Genomic DNA, 13028 nt, shown 5'->3' with positions numbered 1-13028 from the left:
CTTAGAAGCTCTGAAGACCCCATGAAAACTCTCCCCCAAACAAGTACGTTGGGCACAATACTTTAAACATTTTAATTTTATCCTCAAATATCTCCCAGGAGGAAAAAACTTCTTAGCTGATGCCCAGAAAACCCCAATTCAACAGTAAAAAGACTGAAATGGTTAAACCTATGCTCCAAACACCCCAGCTAGCTGCCAAAGTAGTTACCCGAGCACAAACCAAAAAAGAACCACTTGCCAACAATGCAACGGTCTCAAACGTTAAGAAGGCACTACTTAAGGATGACTGGTTCCAGGCACACAAGCACATTTGTTTCTTCAAAGACAATTTAGCCTGGGTTGAAAACAAACTTTACGTCCCTGCTAGCCAAAGATTGGAGCTTATGAAACTATGCCACGGCTCCAAGATATCTGGACATTTTGGATTTGTGAAAACGCTACACCTAATCAAAAGGCAATTCTGGTGGCCATCCCTTAAAAAAGACACTGAGAGCTATGTGGCTAGCTGCCCCACCTGTGCAGCTGCAAAAAGACAACAAGGAAAGTCCCCAGGGCTCTTACAAACTGTAGCAGATCCTTCAGGACCTTGGAGAGAGATTTCTATGGATTTTATAGTGGAGCTGCCTGAAAGCACGGGAAACACAGTTATTTGGGTTGTAATAGACCTCTTTTCAAAACAGATCCATGTCATACCCTGCCAGAAGATCCCAACAGTCAAAGCAGCAAAAATGTTTTTAATCCACATTTATCACCTCCATGGAGCTCCCCATCAGATTAAAATCTATTTGGCTCCACCCAGGGGCTGTCCTTTTCACACCATCCCCAAATAAACTGGGGGGAGGGGGTGCAATAACTAATGGCATGTTGGAACAATATTTAAGATGTCTTATTAACTACCAACAGGACAATTGGACTGACCTGTAATCTTTTGCTGAAGTAGCTTACAACAACTCTGTACACAGTAGCACTAGTTTCACCCATGCCAGAGCTACCAGCTAAGGAACCTGACATTCCCTCCCTTAAGAAGTGGATAAACAACCTACAAACCACTTGGCCAGTGGTCAGACTAGCGCTACAAGAGGCTAGAGCAGCTTTTAAAATTCAAGCTGACAAGAAATGCTGTGAACCCAAACCATTCAAGGTTGGGGACGGTGTATATCTATTCACAAAGTTTCTACAATCTTTACAATTGTCTAAGAAACTGGGACCAAAATTCATTGGCCCATTCCCCATCACCAGAAACATAAACCCTGTCATGGTAGAACTCCTCCTTCCTAAGACACTTAGGCAGGTTCATCCAATGTTTCACTGCAGCCTACTCAAGACAGAAATCATTTCAAAAGTCAGACCCCCTTTGCCCACACCTCCAACCCCCATTATGGTGGAATGAGAACAACATTTTGAAATCAAAGACATCCTTGACTCCTACACTCACCACGGCTCCACACAATATTTAGAGGCATGGAAACACCTACCATCCTCGCAGAATGAATGAGTAGCCAAAAAACATGTAAAAGCCCCCACACTGTTAAGGAAATTCCACCTGAAATAACCACCCAAACCATCCTAAATCTTAATGGATTATATGTTTTATGTCTTTCTAGGTGGATTTTCCATTTTTCTGAGGAAGGCAATATGTTAGATCTGTGTATCTGCCATTCTTCGTGGAAGAAGGGGTGGGATTTGGAGTTGTCACATTTAGTTCTTTTCCTATATGTCCTAAGTATCCAATTTCTTGCCTGATCCTCTTTGTATAAACTTTACCCTGATTTATAACTGTTGCCTGGTGCCTGGAATGCCTGGAGAATTCTCACACCTCAGGAAATGAAAGAGAAGGTGGGGGAAACGAGTGGATTGTAAAATGACCCTGAGAAGCTCTTTATATCTGTTTCTCAGAGAGGCTGGTGCAATTTGCACTCACACGGGTAGATTGGTCGGAATCCACATTGGAAGGTGGGAACGGGATTCCTAATTTCCTTTATCCTGAACTGCATGCCCTGAGGGACCCCAGAGCCTGCTTTGAGTTTTGACTTGCTTTCATCCCTTTCAATAAACAGTTTCTTTTGAAATACAAAGTTCTCAAAAGTTCCTACTTTCTTGGAAGGCGGGGGGGATTGGTCCTCACACTTTTGGACAGTTTCAGAAGGCTAAGCATGAGCCAGTAAATCTGTGATTTACCAGGATACCATATCTTTCTTAAAAGGACTATTTGTAAGAAAGTTAGGTACCACTTATTACCTCTTACCTAAGTGCAGAATCTTACCTTTCTGATTACTGAACTATATTTTGCTGGAAAAGTCCGTTGTATCAATATCCTTTCGAACCCTGACCCTGTCTTCTGAGGTATTAGCAATCTGCCTCCGTTCCTGGTTCTGTGTCACATGCAAATTTGCTGAACATCTTTTCTATCCCCTATACTTCATTTACAAAAGTGTTGAAGAGCATTGGCTCAGGTCAGAATCTGAGGTAACCTATTGTACACATCTCTCCAGGTAAAACAGATCCATTAAGCATCACCTTGCTTTCCTGAGAATAAGACAGGGTCTTATTTTCTTCTGAACCCCAAAATAAAGGCTTGGCTTTATTATCGGGGGGGGGGGTTGTCAAGCATGGGACAGGATGTCCCGTCACCGCCACCTCCTCTCCCTGTACTTTGTGCCAGCTGAGTGGCTGGCTGCCACTGCCCTGACATGTCCCGCCACCGCCACCTCGTAGAGCAGGACTCTGGAAGGCTTGTTGTGCCATTGCATGCAGGAACTGCAGCACCGCCGCAAGCTTCATCATACTGGCACAGCTGGCATCCTGCTGCTCATGGCTGTGCTGGTATGTTGAACTTCACGGCAGTGCTGCCATTCATGCCTGCAATGGCACAAGCTTTGCAGAGTCCTGCTCCACAAGGCAGCAGCGGTGCAATGAGTCTCGCAAAGGCTCATTTCTGACAGGTGGGGTGGGGGAGAAGCAAGACACATGGAGCAAGACGTAGCTCCCCTTGCTGTCTCTTCTCCCCCCCCCCTTGTTGGGCATGGCTCTTACCCCTTGCTTAGCTACCTGCCCCCTTTAGGGATGCAATTTGGGGGTGGCAAGTGGGGCTGGCGAGAAGCAGGACACGTGTCTTACCTTTCCAGCTCTGTGGCATTCCTCGCTGTTGTGTCCAGGTAAATACGTTGTAAAAACTTTCTCACAAGTTCAATCAAACTTCTTTTTTTTTTTTAATTTTGATTTATATGCCGCCCTTCTCCGGAGACTCAGGGCGGCTTACAATGCGCTAAGCAATAGCCTTCATTCTTTTGTATATTTATACAAAGTCAGCTTATTGCCCCCACAACTGGGTCCTCAATTTACCTACCTTAGAAAGGATGGAAGGCTGAGTCAACCTTGAGCCTGGCGAGATTCGAACCTGCAGTAATTGCAGGCAGCTGTTCTTAATAACAAGGTGCTTTAGATCACTGTACTACCAAGGCTTGATCTTATGAGAAGTTTTCTTTTACAACATGTTTCCCTGGACACAATGGCAAGAAACACCACGGAGCTGGAGAGGTAAGATGCATGTCACACAGCCCAATATGTCCCACTCCACCTCAATGGCAACAGCAGCCTGGCTGCTTCCCTTCCCTGTCTCTTTATTGAGAGGGATGTCAGGTGGGGTGGGGGAGAAGCAAGACGCATGAAGCAAGACGTAGCTCCCCTTGCCGTCTCTTCTCCCCCTCCCTTGTTGGGCATGGAAGGGCTCTTACCCCTTGCTTAGCTACCTGCCCCCTTTAGGGATGCAATTTGGGGGTGGCAAGTGGGGCTGGCGAGAAGTGGGACACGCGTCTTACCTTTCAAGCTCCATGGCGTTCCTCGCCATTGTGTCCAGGGAAACACATTGTAAAAAAACCTAGTTTCTTTCGTACCATAGGATGCCATCCATCCATCATCAGGGACTCAAATTCATTCAAAGCAGCTCAGTGTTCTGTCACCATTTTGTTTTTTGCTCATTTTCATCTGTATTTTCTCCCCCATACCCAATGGTGCACCTTCTGATAGATCAGGCCACTTTTTCCTGTTATGAACATTCAAAATTGGATTAAGCAATTGAACCTTCTCTCTGTTGTCTACTGCTACTTTGCCAACTTCTTTAACCAGCAGATCATCTATTTCTTGGTATGTTCCACACATACCTAAAGTAGCCTTCTTTATGTATGTGTGTGCTCACAGGAAAGCTCAGTTCATTCAGAATTTTAACATTTCTGGAGCCATCCTTACACATTCATGCTATATCCTGGTATTCTGCATTCGTATAGGGCTCTTTTCCATGTTTTAAACGTACCCTTTTTGTTTCTCAAATTATTAAAGGGCTCTTTACGCAACCAGGCCAATTTTCTTTAATGTCATTGGGTTTGTGATATAATTAATTACCATATCTCATTTTTCAGGATTTTTAAACTCCCATGAACTATTTTTTCCTTTCCTACCTTTCCCCTGTTTAAAAGAACAGTGTTAGCTTTTCAGAAATAATCTTCTAAAAGAGTATTTTCAATTCTATCTGGTAAAACTATTATTAAAATTCTTTGTTCAGATTGTATGCTGACTCATATTGGTTATATCAGGGATGAACCGGTTTGGGCTGGCTCACCCGAACTGGTAATAAAAAATGCTACTGGTTGGCCAAACCAGTAGCAAAAAAAAAAAAAAAAATGTAAAAAAAAAGTTCCGACGATCAGCTGAGCGACACACGATAATTGGAACTTTTTTAAAAAACTTTTTAAGCATTTTTATACTACCAGTTCTCCAGAACAGGTAATTACATAGTAGTTACTTCTTTAAAGCATTTTTTTACTACTGGGTGAATAGGTAGTAAAAAAAAAGGTTCCGACAATCACGCAGCACAGCTATCATCAGAACCTTATTTTTTTTACTTTTTAAAAGCATTTTTTACTACCTATTTGCCTGAACCAGTAGTAAAAAATGCTTTAAAAATGTTTTTAAAAGGTTCCCAGGATTGCGCACCACAGCTGATTCCCCCCCCCTCAACTGTTCTACTTACCTTCCCAAGCCTCTTTTTGGTGTGTACTGTGTATGCGCATGCAGTGTGCATTTGGTGTGAACAATGTATGTGCGGCCAGCAAACCGGTAGCAAACCAGTTCAGATTTCACCACTGGATTATATGGACAAATAGCAACCTTCTGTGTAATCAAATGCTTTATGATTGTAATGTATGCTTTATGATTGTAATTTAATAATGATGTATCCAAATTATAAGCAGGTTTCTTGATTCAAATAGTTCACGATAAAGAGACTACCTTAAGAAGACAATTGGAACTCTTCAGTCCATTGCTGTAATTAGTCCTGCTAGCAGGCCTACCTCTGCTAATAGTTGATATAATTAAGGTTTCAAATGTTCTGAACTCAACACTCCAGAGCTTTCAAACATCAGTACCTTAAAAACAATCCAAATAATATTTAAAAACAGCCTGCATAAAACACATTGCATTTTTAAGCCTATAAAAACTAGACCAAAATACATGAAAATCCATTTTTATCCAAGTAAGGTTGCATGCCTATAGTCTCAATATAGGTCTGCTATACCCTATTAAATAATATATAGCAGAAAACATGCACAACCTTATTTGGATATATAGGCCTGCTAAACCCTAAATGTAATAGGGTATACCAGGCCTATATTGAGACCTATGGTCTGATTTTTGGCACAGGTGAGTATAGATTAACACCAAGTTAATGCCAGACCTATGGTCTGACATTTATGCTCATCTGTGCCAATGATCAAGAAGTGAACAGTACCCCAATCAAGGAACTTGTCAAACAAACTAACAGTAAACAACCCAACCAAAAAACCTCTAAGACCATTCCCACCAATACTAACAGGACAAGCCACTAGAATATAAACACCACTCCCTTACTAGAACTAATGATATTATCTAGTTTGAGTAATGAAATGACTGCAACAAAACAACTGAGCTCAGAGAGCACCAAGGACCTCCTCAGAAAAGACAATGCTTGTTATTATTTTATAAGCCTTATAATAATTGCAACCGTTTCCAGATTAATAAAATGAACTTTTTCCCCAATTCCAAATGAATATATTTTAAGTATGAGATTTTTGGAGGATTTGGATAAACAAGTACTTGCCCACAGAGGTAATGTTTACAAGGTTTGGTAGTGCTCATTAACTTTCTTTGGAGCATTCAAGTTGAGTGGGTGGGTGTCATATGGTACCAATATTAGAATAGTCAACACATGCTCATAAATGATTCAACTCTACCCTTCCTCTCCTTCAAAAAGGAGTTAGAGTGAAGTTAGCTGCTGTAGTAGGCGAACATTAACCATCTTACTTGGAATGTCAGCACCTCCAATAAAAATATAGAGAGAACAACACCAGCCACAAATTATCATATCCATCTGCATTATCTTATTTTTTATTTTTTGTGAAAAAGAGATTTTTCTCCTAATTGTTGTTCTACCCCAGCTACGGATCCCAAGGAATGTAGCACACACAAACTATGAACAAAGTTCAATTTACTTCCAAATGTAGTTTTCTACAAATGCAGGCTGTTAATTAAAACGTTCTTAACAACCTGCCAGAAAGTCCACAGATAAGATAAAGTCTTACCAGAGTTGGCAGAAAGCCCAGAAGCAAGGTTTGCAAAGACAATCCACATTCAATGACCAGCGAGCAAACATGCATTGTTTCCTGCAATGTTTACAAGCTGTGTGCAAATTTAAATAGGCTAAGGGAGTGGCCAATTAGCCCCAAGCCTTACTCTCAAGGAGACCTCCTCCTGAATAACCACTCCTGCCTTTTGGCAGCTCTGCGTGCTCGTGCATTGAGAAGAGGCTCCTCCACTTTATCCTCTTCACTTGAAGGAGCCTCTGGAGGTTCTGAAGGCCCTGGCTGAATCTCTGACTCTGGCACCACATCTTCTTCAGCCTCCTCACTGTCCGACTTGAGCACTGGCTGCACAGGCTGATGGCGCGACACCACACGAGCCTCCTCATTGTCGGGATCAGCAACTGGAAGTTGAAGGCCACAGGTTGTTAAAGAGCCACAATTGCCTACCCCTGGCTACGGTAGGCTGGCGCCGCGCAGGTGGGAGGCGAGGGGCGGGCGAGCCACCAATTTAACAAAGGGTTCGGCCGAACCCCCTAGAACCCCCAGAATCCCACCACTGTGTAGGCCCCTCTTGATCTTGAGGCCCTAGGCTGAAGCCTAGTTAGCCTATAGGAGAATCCAGCCCTGATTGCAAACATGGATCAAACACTGTAGTTTACCATTTATTCTCTCTGTATTAAGGATCTTGGTTTCTCTTGATAAAATTCAATACTACTTGTCACAGACTTCGATGCACATAGATGTAGAGGTAATTATGGCAGGGTAACTAGGGAGTTGGGCAGCATAGAAATGCGACAAATAAATAAATAAATAAATAAATAAATAAATAAATAAATAAATAAATAAATAAATAAATTTATTTTAGCTGATTCTAAAGCAAGTCCAGCATAAACATTAGTCTGGGAGCTGAAGTCTTAAAACAGAGAATGAGGTCCTAAATTAAGAGAAGTCCCAGGGACCAGTCCCAATCAGTGTTTATAGGGAGCAGGGGGTACAGTTTGTGCTTCATGGGGTGCCACAGGACTCAATACTGTCTCTGCTCCTTTTTAACATCTATATGAAGACATCTTTTTAACATTTTTAACATCTATATGAAAATACGAAGTGAAATCATCTATTGCTATGGGATGAGATATAATCAGTATGCACTTGATATCCAGATGTACGTCTTATCCCAGGTAAAGTAAGCAATGCTGGGGATGTTCTTGCATAGTGCTTGGAGGCCATGGAGCTTGGATGCAGGACAATAAGTTTCAACTGAACCCTGATAAGATAGAGGAGCTATAGATAAGAGGATCCTCTGTATCTGGGTATCGGGTTCCAAGTAACACCCCCAACAAAAGAAGACTTGGAGGCTTGAAGTTCCTCAGAGTTCCATTTTATTAGAGATATTGTCAGATCCCTAAAAGTGATACTGCCATTCAAGTGAAGGAAGGGGGGACTTGGATTCGATTTACTAGCATGGCCTGTGTCATCAGATATTTTACAACCTATATCCTGGTGCCAAGGAAGCCTGAGATTCCCTTTACCTGCAGGAATTTTTATGATAGCCATGTGGGTTGTCTCACTTTAAAGGGTAGTGGTGGGAATGCATGTTTGTTCGGGTTCTCAAAGGAAATAGTAAAGAAAACATCTTCACACTTGTGTATTGGCTGAAATCTGCATTCTGACTTAAAGGGAGGGGTCTCTACCACTTTAATCCTACTGCTTGGCCTAAGGGTATTCAGATTGTGCTTTAGCTGGATGGTTTTCACTTCTGCTTAATAAAAGAATCCTTTTGATCAACTATGTTTCAAGAGTTCATACTTTCTTAAGTTGGAAGGAGAGGCGATCCTTACAGATGTCATATGGCACATCTGGGAAAATCCAAATCTGAAAACTTGCAGGTTTTCCCCACCCAAAGGAAAGTCCAAGTCCCTGCCCAACACCCACATGTCCATCACATAGTCCAATCAAAGCACCGTCCCAACTGGAGATGCCACCCAGTTCCAGTCCTCCAGGTGCAGGGCAAGATGTCCTTGACTCTTTGAGAAAGGAATGCTATTATGTCTATATATCACCCATGCTCCATACAATCCCCCCTCCCAATTTCCCATAGTAGTAAATGTGGCAGGCCTGAAGGCCCAATGCAAAAGATGACTTCCAGGCCTGACAGGCCGCCCCCCCATCAGTAGATCATGTCCTGCAACAAGAGTAATACAGGGGGTTACTTCACATGATTACCCACCTCTTCCCCCCCCCAGGGGGGGCCTTTAACTTATCAGGTATTTATCATGGAATTGTTTTACTAGCCTGTCTGTTTTCACATCTCATCTCTTAACCCAAGTAGCTTCAGACAAAGGGTACCCCCTCCAATGTACTAGATATTATAATTGACCCCTATACAATCTGGAGACTAAAATCTTCTTTACTTCATAATGGGTTTCACCTTGCACCACCATAGTCTTGGGGGGTGGTTGAGCCTGTGGTCTTAATCTGGACCCTATGGCTTCAGCAGACTGCAGTGAAAAACAGGATGCACTTTCCCTAAACTGCGGGGGAGGTTAAGTTGAATTGTCGTTGGGTTAATTACTTTCACTATTGGAAATGGAACTAAAAATTTAGATCCCAGCTTCTTACTAGGCAGCTTTAATCTTATGTATTTGGTTGATAGATAAACCCGATCTCCCAAATGGAAGGGAGGTTGAAGAGATCGGTGTTTATCTGCTTGTTTTTTTATATGCCTCAGCAGCTTCTGCTAGCGCTTTTTTAGTGTTCTCCCAGCCCTTTCTCAGCGACTCCATCCACTCAGTCAGGGTCATGAAAGAGGAGGGTTCTTTGGACAGTTCAGGCATGGGTACAAGGTCCATGCCACTGGTGACCTGGAAACGGGTTAATCTGGTGCTGCTGTGCACGGCATTGTTGTAAGCCACTTCTGCAAATGGCAGCAGGTCTGCCCAGTTCTCTTTTTGGTAATCCATATAGCATCTTATATATTGTTCCACCATTGCATTCGCTTATTCTGCAGCACCATTCGTACTCAGATGGAAAGCTGAGCTAAGTCCTTGTGTGGCTCTGGCTGATCTCAGGAACTTTCCCCAAAACTTAGCCATGAATTGGACTCCTCGTTCTGAGATGACCTGGCAGGGTATTCTGTGCAGCTGGTAAATCTGTTTCTCCGACCTCACTGGAACCTCTGGGCTCTTCTCGCCACTTATTGGAATGTCCGGTGCTCAACTGCTATTGGGTATACCCACTTGCTCCGAGCTCTCATCAACATTAATCTGAGGCCCCATCCCTGTGCATTCCTCATTGTCCATGGGTAAATGTGGCATGGTAATAGCAGATCATCTGGCCTGTCCATAGGATATGTAAAGTCTGGCCCCTCAGCTACACGCAAGTCTACCCGATTGCGACAATACAAAGTTTCATCAACGTCCACTAAATAGGAACATGGAGCCACTTGTTGTAAGCAGCTACTCATTTTCCAGCGACCAGTCCGATCTCCAGGGAGCAGTTTCATCCGAACTCCTACTTAGCGGCAAATTTCCTAAACTGTATACTCATAAACTGAGGACCATTATCTAAGATCACCTTATCTGGTTGACCGTAACGTGCAAACTGCATCTTGCATCTCTTAATGGTAGTCTCAGCCGAACAATCCGTAAGGGGTTCGATTTCCCAAAAGTCAGAATAATGATCCACTAATATTAGGTACTCTTTTCCTGCATAGTTGAACAAGTCCATACTAACAATCTGCCAAGGACATGATGGTATCTTGTGTGACATCATGGTTTCTCTTTGTTGTGCATATGCATATTCATTGCAGGTGGAAAAATTGCTAACAAAGTCCTTGATTTCACCTTGCATGTTGGGCCAGTAAAGAGTGTCATGGGTTTGTCTCTAGCATGCCTCTCCGCCAATATGGCTCAAGTGTATGCGCAATAGCATCTCTGCTCTCAGTGACCTTGGCACTATGACTCTTGGACCCTTGTATAAGATCCCATTTTGTACTGCAATCTCATCTCTAAAAGACCAATATTCCCTCACTATTGCTGGAACTGCCTCCTTCTCATCTGGCCACCCACTCATGAAAATAGCCTTCAGTGCCTGTAAAGCTACATCTGTACCTGTGTGCTGCCTAAGCTGACATAGCCACTGATTTGTGACATTAAAATAGTCTGCTTGATTAACTTTGGCAAAAGAAATTTGTTCCTGTTGCAACCATCAGACTGTCTGATGCTCGTGTTCTCCTCCAAGTGTCACCTGATCTAACGTAGCCCTACTCAGGGCATCACTGATATACATTTCACGTCCTGGCTTGTAGACAACATTGAGATTGTAATTCTGTAAACTAAGCATCATGCTCTGCAGCCGTTTGGGAGCACACAAAAGAGGCTTCTCGAATATGGCTATTAGAGGCTTGTGATCAGTTTCGGCTAAGACTGTATCCCAGCCATAAAGATAATGATGGAAATGCTGGCAGGCAAATATAATACTTAAGCACTCCTTTTCAATTTGAGCATAATTCAACTCAGCAGAAGAGAGCACTCTGGACGCATATGCAATTGGCTGACCTTCTTGCAATAGACAACTTCCTAGGCCATTTTTGCTTGAGTCAGTTTGAATAGTAACTGTCTTTGTAACATCGTAATATTTTAACATTGGAACAAGAGTTTTATCTACTATACTGCCTGGTCATGCTTGGGAAGCCAGTGCCAAACTGCATCTTTGTCCAGAAAGCGTCTCAATGACTGACACACCTCCCACAGGTGTGGCAGAAATTTTGCTAAACAGGTAACAAAACCGATAACTCTCTGCACTGATTTAGCATCAGCAGGCAGTGGCATTTCCACAATGACTCTAATCTTATCTGGATCAGCTTTTAAACCTTGTGAGGACAAGATATGCCCATAGAAGCGGACTTTGTGCACCTTAAACTGCAACTTCTTTACACTGAGCCTTAAACTCACCTGCCTACACCGATCTAATAGTGCTATTAGCTTCTCATCATGGTCATGCTCAGCTTCTTCATCTGTTTCACCACAGCCAACTATAAGAATATCATCAGCTATTGGCTTAATTCCACTGAGCCCACTTAATGGTTCGTGCTGCTTTCGTTCATACACCTCTGGTGCTACAGAAATTCTAAAGGGTAATTTGAGCCATCTTTTTCTACCCCATGGAGTCCAGAACGTAGTCATGTATCATCCAGTTTACACTGTAAGAAGGCATCTCTGGCGTCAACAAGCGTGAAAACCCATGCTTTGGGTAGCTTGTGCAAAACATCATCAAGTGTTGGCATTAAGTAGCGTGATCGTTTTAGGGCCATATTCAGAAACTTAGGATCGATGCAAATTCTAATCGGCCTACTAATAACAACCATGTTGCTTAACCAATCAGTGGGCTCAGATACTGACATAATATGTCCTTCAACCTCATACTTATCCAGTTGTGCTTTAACCTGCAGCTTAATAGCTATAGGCACATTATGTGGAGCACTGTCAGATCCCTAAAAGTGATACTGCCATTCAAGTGAAGGAAGGGGGGACTTGGATTCGATTTACTAGCATGGCCTGTGTCATCAGATATTTTACAACCTATATCCTGGTGCCAAGGAAGCCTGAGATTCCCTTTACCTGCAGGAATTTATATGATAGCCATGTGGGTTGTCTCACTTTAAAGGGAAGTTCGGGTTCTCAAAGGAAATAGTAAAGAAAACATCTTCACACTTGTGTATTGGCTGAAATCTGCATTCTGACCTAAAGGGAGGGGTCTCTACCACTTTAATCTTACTGCCTTGCCTAAGGGCATTCAGATTGTGCTTTAGCTGGACGGTTTTCACTTCTGCTTTAATAAAAGAATCCTTTTGAACAACTATGTTTCAAGAGTTCGTACTTTCTAAAGTTGGAAGGAGAGGCAATCCTTACAGAAATCTGCAATCTGCAAAACGGTCAACCCAGAGAAGCAATCTTTGCTCTACTGAGAGGACCTTGCAAACCATGTCTGAACAAAGCAGAGAGCTGGGAGAAACTGATTGCTGGGGAGAGACAGCAACTGCCATCCAGTCGGATGCCTGTCTCGTGCAACCCATCGGAGAGGATGAGGTAACCCTGGAGAATCCTGAAAAGCCCCGCTGGTCAATTGGCATTGGGAAGAAAGATGGCTGGGATGAGAGAACCAGAGGAGTCACCCTCAACCGTGGCAACTGAAAACTGGGGTGGAAACTGGAACTAGAAGCCCTTACTGACCGGGGGGGGGGGGCTGATCAAAGCACCCCTGAGGGAGGACTATCTGAAGAGGCATATAACCCAATTGGTGATGGAGACTTTGGAAAATCTTAACATCCGAAGGGAGCCAGGACAACAACCAAAGAGCACTGAAAGGGCAGCAGTCATGGATGATGCCAGGGGAGGCACCCCCCCCTCCTGGAGGCCG

The sequence above is a fragment of the Pituophis catenifer genome, unplaced genomic scaffold (assembly GCF_029215685.1).
Source record: "Pituophis catenifer annectens isolate HBS135680 unplaced genomic scaffold, rPitCat1.0.hap2 SCAF_4, whole genome shotgun sequence".
NCBI classification, from domain to species: Eukaryota; Metazoa; Chordata; class Lepidosauria; order Squamata; family Colubridae; genus Pituophis; species Pituophis catenifer.
The sequence above is the reverse complement of the archived record's forward strand: the minus strand, read 5'-3'. Positions refer to the sequence as shown.